Source organism: Drosophila virilis, chromosome 5, assembly GCF_030788295.1.
Source record: "Drosophila virilis strain 15010-1051.87 chromosome 5, Dvir_AGI_RSII-ME, whole genome shotgun sequence".
NCBI classification, from domain to species: domain Eukaryota; kingdom Metazoa; phylum Arthropoda; class Insecta; order Diptera; family Drosophilidae; genus Drosophila; species Drosophila virilis.
This window is the reverse complement of record NC_091547.1, coordinates 7,624,657-7,632,682: the sequence shown is the minus strand read 5'-3', so window position 1 is coordinate 7,632,682 and position 8,026 is coordinate 7,624,657.

Here is an 8,026-nt window from a genome sequence, read left to right as displayed (position 1 = left end):
ACAGGCGAGGGAAAACCCAATCGAGCATAAAACACACTTTCCACAACCATTGGAAAAATAACTAAATACAACCAAAACCATGCCTGCGACTTGATTAATGATTTGCGAGATAAATTACACTTGTAATGGCCCAAAAACAAGGTAGGTGGAATGAACGGTTTGGCTATATAGATAATATAGAATACCGTTACCGCTACATTTTCCAGCAGCCCCCGCAAATAATTTCACTTACTGTTCGATTTTCACTAATTTGAGATTGATGAAAGCAGCGCAGCAGCGACGCAGCCCCAACAGTGCCCCAGCAGAGAGAGAGAGTATATCAATTTTCGCCGGCCTGTCTGTTAAAACAAACATACACATATATAATATATAGATATGTATATATGTATATATGTATTTGGGTAGGGAGCGCAGGCGCTCATCAAACACCACCAGGAGCAGCGCACACCCTGTCCGTCCGTCCGTCCGTCCGTCTGGCAGGGGCGGAGGGTGGCTGTACGAAGTGCCACCCCCCAAGCGCCAATGATGAGACGGCGACGGCGGCAGCTACCCACAGACTTGACTGATGATGAAGTGAGAAAGTAATTAAATACAATTTTAAATGTGACTAATGAGACGACGTCAAATTCGTGGCGCAAATGAGTTGGCCCAGGAGGGCCACGGGGTGGGCTGGTGCGGGCCAGTTGGGTGGTGGGGGTGGGGGGGGTGTTGGGGCGTCTTCGAGCTGAACGCATTTATCAATATTCAATAAATAGAACGGCATTTTCGCACGCACACTACAACAGATACGCAGATCGTTTTGTGCGTGTGAAACAAAATGTATCTATAAGATACGCGGCATAAGTGCGCGCACTCACACACACACACGCACACACATACCTATATGCCTTGGCAAGTATAACAATTACCGTTTGTTGTTGCCGTTGTTAACTTTCATTTGGGGCCTGAGCTATTTGAATTTCAAAGTACGTCCCGTCCGCATTTCAAATGCTAAAAAATCAACGGCACAAAAAAAAAAGCACAGGTGAAATTCGTTGTGAGCTGTTTTTGTGTTTAATTCGTAGATACATATATTGGTAAATACGTGTACGAGTACGAACATCGTTTATTTGTCAACACGTCCATTTCCTGCATTTTGTGTTTTAGCCGAAAATGAAATATGTACCCGAAACAATTCGAAAATAAATAAATAAGCGTATATGAATAGAGCGAAAAGGCGATACCAAGATACAGCTACAGCAACAGATACAGATACGTATGTGTATGCATGTAGATACATATAGGTATTTACAGGTATCTCATGCTATTGTACACACATCCGTCGTGGCTTTTAGGGGCCTCATTAGTTGATGACTCTTACGAGTTTCAGATTTGAAAATTACACTTATCCATTGGACTTTGCAACTGCGAGAGACTTCATAGGAAATATAACATGGGAATTCGTTTGGGAATCTGATATTCAGACTAAGTGCGGGAACTTTTCGCTCCGATAAACCGAATATGCGACTACATGCATACTGCATTCTTTTGCTCTTAAAGAAAAAGCCGCTAGCTTACAAAACTTACTCATTTATCATTTTGAAACATTCTCTGCAAAGAGGAAATATAAATAGATCAATGTGATTAGTTCATCAAGATTTATACATAAATAATTATATTGTGATTGAAGCACACATACAATAACTATACACATGCAGCAGATACTTATGCCCTATTATGTTCAATTGCATTGCAATTGCTCTTTAAGCGAGGTTTCAAAAGGTTTCAGAATTCATGGCATGCAATTTAATAAAGTAGAAGCAAAGCGCATTTCAATTTCAAAAAGATGCCTGAATATCTTATGCCCAGCAAATTATATTATTCGGTTTATTTTGAACATCTCGAATTGTGTTATAATCACAGTTTAACAGATCATTAGAATGCCCGCCCATTCAGATATTTATTTTGATACCTGTTAGCGGCATGTGCTTGAGCCAAAATGGAGGCTTTCCCTCGGCGGGTTCGATAAAAAATGCGAATTTAATTACACGTAATTAGGCAGACATTTACAATTTCAACGCGCAACGAGGCTCAACGTAGGGTCAATTAATTAAACACCATTTAAGCCAATCATTAATTCATAAAATGCAATTTGTCAATCCGGGACTGGGACTGGGACTGCGACTGCGACGGGGACGGACAATCAAAAAAAGAGTTCGAGCAACGTGTGAGAAAGCGATTTTGTTGAACTAACAACTCTGTGTGTGGAGCTCAACCTGTTTAGCATTCGGCTACGGCCCTGGGCCAGTGGCATAGCCAAAGCCAAAGCCAAATTGATTGACCAGATCAACGTGAACGAGCGTCGTGAATGAACTCGCAAAGCATCGCCGATAATTGATGATATTTAGCCTAGCCATATGCCGGACTATTTCTCTGTATGCACAGCCCCAGCCAGAGCAAAATCTAGATGGCCAGCGGATCATTTTCAGATCGAATCGTTTCACACACTCACCCAGAATTGACTTGCGGCTAACCAAAAAAAAAAAAAAAAAAAATTAGGAACCACCAAAAAATTTCAATATTAATTTGTTTCTGGCCATCTCGTTGGTCGTGGGTCGCCTCTGGACAGCTCTAGCCTTTCAATACATCTCCCAATTAGTAGTAGAAAGACAGTTAGAAGCAATCGACGAATTCATTCACAAAAAACAAGCATGCGTAATCTAGCCGGGAGTGCTCGACTTCGAGATATCCTCAAGCCAGCGACAAGCTGCCGTTTTTGAGCCTTTCTGCCATACTTTGTCGTCTTCCCTTTATCCGCATAGATTAGCTTCGGTATTCAGAGTCCGATCTATGAAATAATAATAATCTGCGTATACTAGTAGAGTATTCATATACCAAGTACTGGTTACTTCTAAAAAACCTTAGTATGAAAGTCGATATTTATTGAAATTATGAAATTGTGAGACATCGTATTTTATATGAGAATATTTACTTCTAATTGAAGTCTCTTCTGAGATGGACGCGTTTAGCTGGTTCGACTCAGTTCTTGACCTTACGTACATTTGCCGAAAAACAGTATACCCCTTTTCAAATGAGCCTAGGGTATTAGAAACAGTATGCAGCTGGGCCAGATTGTCCAGTTATGCCCGATTAACTATCATCATTAACTGGCCAGTTTTGGCTGTGGCAACAGCTCCATTTTTCGCGTCAACTTCCTCGCTGGCTAGTTTATTTAAATATAAATATAGTTTTTTTTCGGCTTGGAGTTGTTTTATTTTTTAATTTTTAATGAAGTCGAGCAAACGCTGCCAAAAATAGAATATCAATTTGGGCAAAAAGCATAACGGATGCGCCTGTCAATATTTTGACAGTTTCTCTCCCAGCATAAAGAGGCCCACAGAATGAGGCGAGCGAGCATCGGAGTAAGAATCGGAGCCAACGCGAGACTTTCTGACGTCGCATCTGGCGGGTCTCCGTCTCCGTCTCCGTCTCCGGCTCCATCTTCGTCTCCGTCTCCGTCTCTGGATCCGGTGCCGTGTAATGCACGCAGCCATTCCGGGAATGTTACAGCAAGCCTTTTAATTGAATTTCGCTGGGACTGCGGCTTCTGCTGCTGCTGCTGCTGCTGCTGTTGCTGTTGCTCTGAGCTGTTTTGGGGGCATATTTATTTTGAATCAACGCAACGAACGAAACAAATAAATGGATTTCTTGAATGTTTTTTGTATAAAACTTCAGAAATGATTAATATGCGCTAATGTTTTATAACTTTGCCCTTAATATGCGCGCATATCAAGTCGAACGCTCGTCCTGCTCCAGAGTCCGCAGTCGAAACAATAAAACCGATGCCCGATGTCAGAGTCCAGAGTAAAAGCCATCTACCCCCGGCCCCCGCGTACCATACCCCTCGCCCTCGAAGCGGCCCATAACCACAGCATTAAAATGCCAAAAGCGATAAAAGAATGAACTGTATCGCCTTTGTCTGGCATATAAATATGAAAAATACTCGCCTGTGTGCGTGTGTGTGTGTGTGCGTGTGTGTGTGTCTGGGCCCTGTCGGACGGTACGACACATCAACTGTTTGACTGTTTGACTGATCTCGATCTTAACTGCTAATGACTTTAATCGTTAATCTCTGACATAAAAATTCTGATTGAAGCGCAATCCGAACAAAACTGCAATAAATTAAAAATACGCCTCGCATTTGTGAGCTTCTTTTTGGAGTTTCCTTTTCTTTTTTTCTTTAATAACAATTTTCGATTACGGGTGGCATTCAACTTTATTCGTTGCCACTCTTTTTAGCTCTTTGCAATAATTCTTGGTATCGATTAGTCGAAGCGAATTGCCAGCACGTTCACAAAACAAATTTAGGAGCTGAAAGTAAAGCATTCTCTTTGCACAAGACCTTTCAAATAATATGTGAATACATATTAATGGACAATTTATGAAATTGAATTAAGCGAATGCAAAGTTCAAATTGAACATTCTCTACTTATTTCTATTGAAAACTTGATCAATTACCGATTAAAACACACTCTCCCCGTGAAGATTAAGTTTATTTGAGAGCGTTAGCTGAAAATTTAAATAAAATGTTTATATATCCTTTTGCTGTACTAGTAAATATTTCTACAAATATTTGCAATAGTAAAACAAATATTAGAAAATGAAATAAAATACTTGAATCACTCCTGACATAATAAGTTAATAATAATTTATAATTAATTATAAGCAGTTTATTTAGAACATTTTTGTGTACGTCTTGAATTTTGTTGCACATTTGTAACGCGCCATATTCATATGGACTTTATATCGTTTGGCTGACTAATTTCATCCAATCAAGAATTATGGCTTTGTAATTTACATTTTGCAACCTTGTGCTGTAAGTGTGGCTAATAGTTTAATTATATTTCCGTAATGTTCCATTCATATGAACAGTTGAGACGTAAACAACAATAATCCAATCAGTTTTTGTGATCGCAACTTCGTTTGAATAAGCACACATTTACGATACCCTATAATGTCGGCAGTCTAAATTGCGTTAATTTCATTATGTTCGCACACATAAATGCCAAGTCTATGCGAACACACACACACGCACACAAAGTCGGGGGCGATTATAAAACCATAAAAATACAAACACAATGCGAATGACATCAATAATGACATTGAATTTGGTAGCTGTTGCTGTTGGTGTTGTGTTAATGTGTTCTGCGCTACAGCCTTGGGCAGGGCATGCTGCCTTTTAGACCAAGCTCGTAACACTTGGGGCTTGCACTTGATCAGCATGCGGATAAACAGTTAATTGTGACTAGTTATTAAATTATTTTATGATACTTTTAAGTAACAAGATTTTATTATGACAAGATTAACAATGTTGGTGTTGGAAAATACACGTTTCAAGCTTTTGAAAGAAACGTTTTGTGTGAAATTTCGAAAGTTAACAGACACAAACAAGATAAAGCAGAATATTCTATACTCTACCCGTGTACTCACAAAAGGTAGTTGAGATTGGAAACTGCGCAGAACTCATCAAACTTCAATTTGTGCATATGCATAGTCATATATAAAAGGGTATTCGTGTTTCGACTTGCCCAAAATGAGCAGGTTTCATTAGGTTATTTTGTGTTTTTCTGTACTCGTGCCACCCTCTTAGTTGGGCATTTTGTTTTATACTTTTATACGGCATATGCTTGCGCCCGCTGCTTTATTTATTGTGTGTTTATATGCGCCGCAATTGAGGCAAAGATATATATCAATATATATAATAATAGGGCTGGGCGTGGCGGGCGAGGGGGCGGCAGTTGTGGGGCTTCGATAGGTGTTACGTATGCGACATGTTGCACAAAGGAATGCCTGAAATCACATCACATTCACAAGCGACGAGTGACGCGTTTGCCCACACGTAAGCAGAGCAGAATGTCATGTGAAATGCCGAGAAAGTCAACCAACTATTTCGATAAAGAAATTATATTAAATTGAATGCGAACAGCATAGCGGCAATAGCGGCAACAGCGGCAACAGCAGCAGCCAAACATGTCCAGCTGTTGACGTCCATTGCCGGAGACAAGAACAACAAACAATACGAAAATAAATAAATAAATTAGCAGCCGCCAACAGCCAGATTCGAGCTGAATTCAAATTTAAAACTCTTGGCCAGGCCAAATAAGATTGACGACAGCGACACGTTGATTAATTAATCTGATGCCTGGCTGACATCTCAGGCGTCCAAATGGCGCGCATCCCATAGACAGTTTTGCAAATGCTCGTGTATCCGTCAGATACACAGATATACAGATACACAGATACAAACGCACTGCGTTTGCATAATGCGCGACACAGGAAGTGTTGCGTTTTGTTTAGACCGCATTAAGCACGCCCACGCTGCGCCTCAGCTCCAGCTATTCAATTGTCATATCAAAATTAAGTGTGTGTATGTGTGTGTGTGTGTGTGTGTGTGTGCGTGTGTGCGTATGAAATCAAATCCCATATAGCATGACATCAAACAATTCCACAGTTGCTGCTGTCCATTCGCAGCATACACATTTAATTTGGTTGACTTTTATAAATCGCTACATATCGCACAATGTTTGAAAATTAAGAAACCAAAATGAAAATACACAAATATATATTATATATATAAAATAGAGAAAATATAAGCTTGAGCAGTTTTCTGTTTATCAGAATGCGCCTGGTTTTGATATGAAACAAGAAAAAAAGGCCAACAGCAGCAACAGAAATAAAAGCAGCCTGTTTATTTTTGTAAATCTCTGTTCATTATCGCTTGTGCGTGTGTGTGTGTGTGTGTGTGTGTGTGTGTGTGTGTTTGTGCCACGTTTTTGCGTAAAGGCAGCGATTAGCCTTAATGCCCCCAAATCCATTTTCAGCACGACTAGAATACACAAACATATATAAACAGGTAACCATGTGTGTGTGTGTGTGTGTGTGTGTGTGTGTAGGTATTTATATAGATTTTTAGCCATGCACAAATTGACTTGTCTAACGCTTATTAGCGGCCTTTGACCTTTTTGTGTCATCGCCAGTCGCTTAATTAATGTGCCAAACAATTAATTGCAAACCAGCAACACCAACAACAACAACAACAACAATAACAATTTGTTGTGGCCAACGATCGTCTATCTCTTTAGATTCATTGATATGGCATGAATGTTTATGGCCAACGGGGCGTATTAAATTTACGACCGTGCATTAAAATGTTGCAACAAAATGGCCGCCAGCCGCCAGCCGCCAGCCGCTGGCCCGCTAGCCAACACTGGCGGGGCCAAATAAAAAACAAAAGGTTCAACACTCGAATTATAATAAACGTCGTCTTCTCAACGGCAATAAATAATAGACAGCAACGAAATAGGTATAACTTTTTACATCGAACTCGTTGATATGCCCAGTCAACAGACAGAGACAGCAATAGTCGACGACGACGGCGGCGGCGGCAAAAGCGAGCTGGAAGTGAAAGGGAGGGCACGAGGCAGCAAGAACAAGTGAGATATGGCCAGATAGACAGAGATAGACAATTACAATAAGGCACAGACCCATCGCGAATAAGCCAAGCACTAAATTACGTGCACAGTGGGCCATTTAGGCAAAGAATCTCAATAAACAGTGCTGCAAAACGGTGTTAAATTCATCGGTTCGGAGCAGCATTTCATTTAACGAGAGATAAACATTTTTCGGGTGGAACCCTTTTTGAAAATATTAATTTTGAAATCTAACATCCTGTTGGTTAATTTGATATTTTTATATATTAATTTTGATATATATTTATTTTTTATTCTTCCATACAATTACTTATATTTATTTTCCTCATTTTTCTTTTACTATTCAAATTAAGAACTCTGATAATAATTTGTTTGGATTTCACATTCCTGTTTTGTTATTGTTGCACTTTCAGCGAATGTTTATCGGCTGTGAACCACTGTAATTCGCCTCGAACCGCGACCGCTGTTGCTGTACTTTTGTCATATGGAAAATCATATTGTGCTATGTATATGGATGATGTATTTGCCTTTTTTTATGTTTTTATGCTTAAAAATGC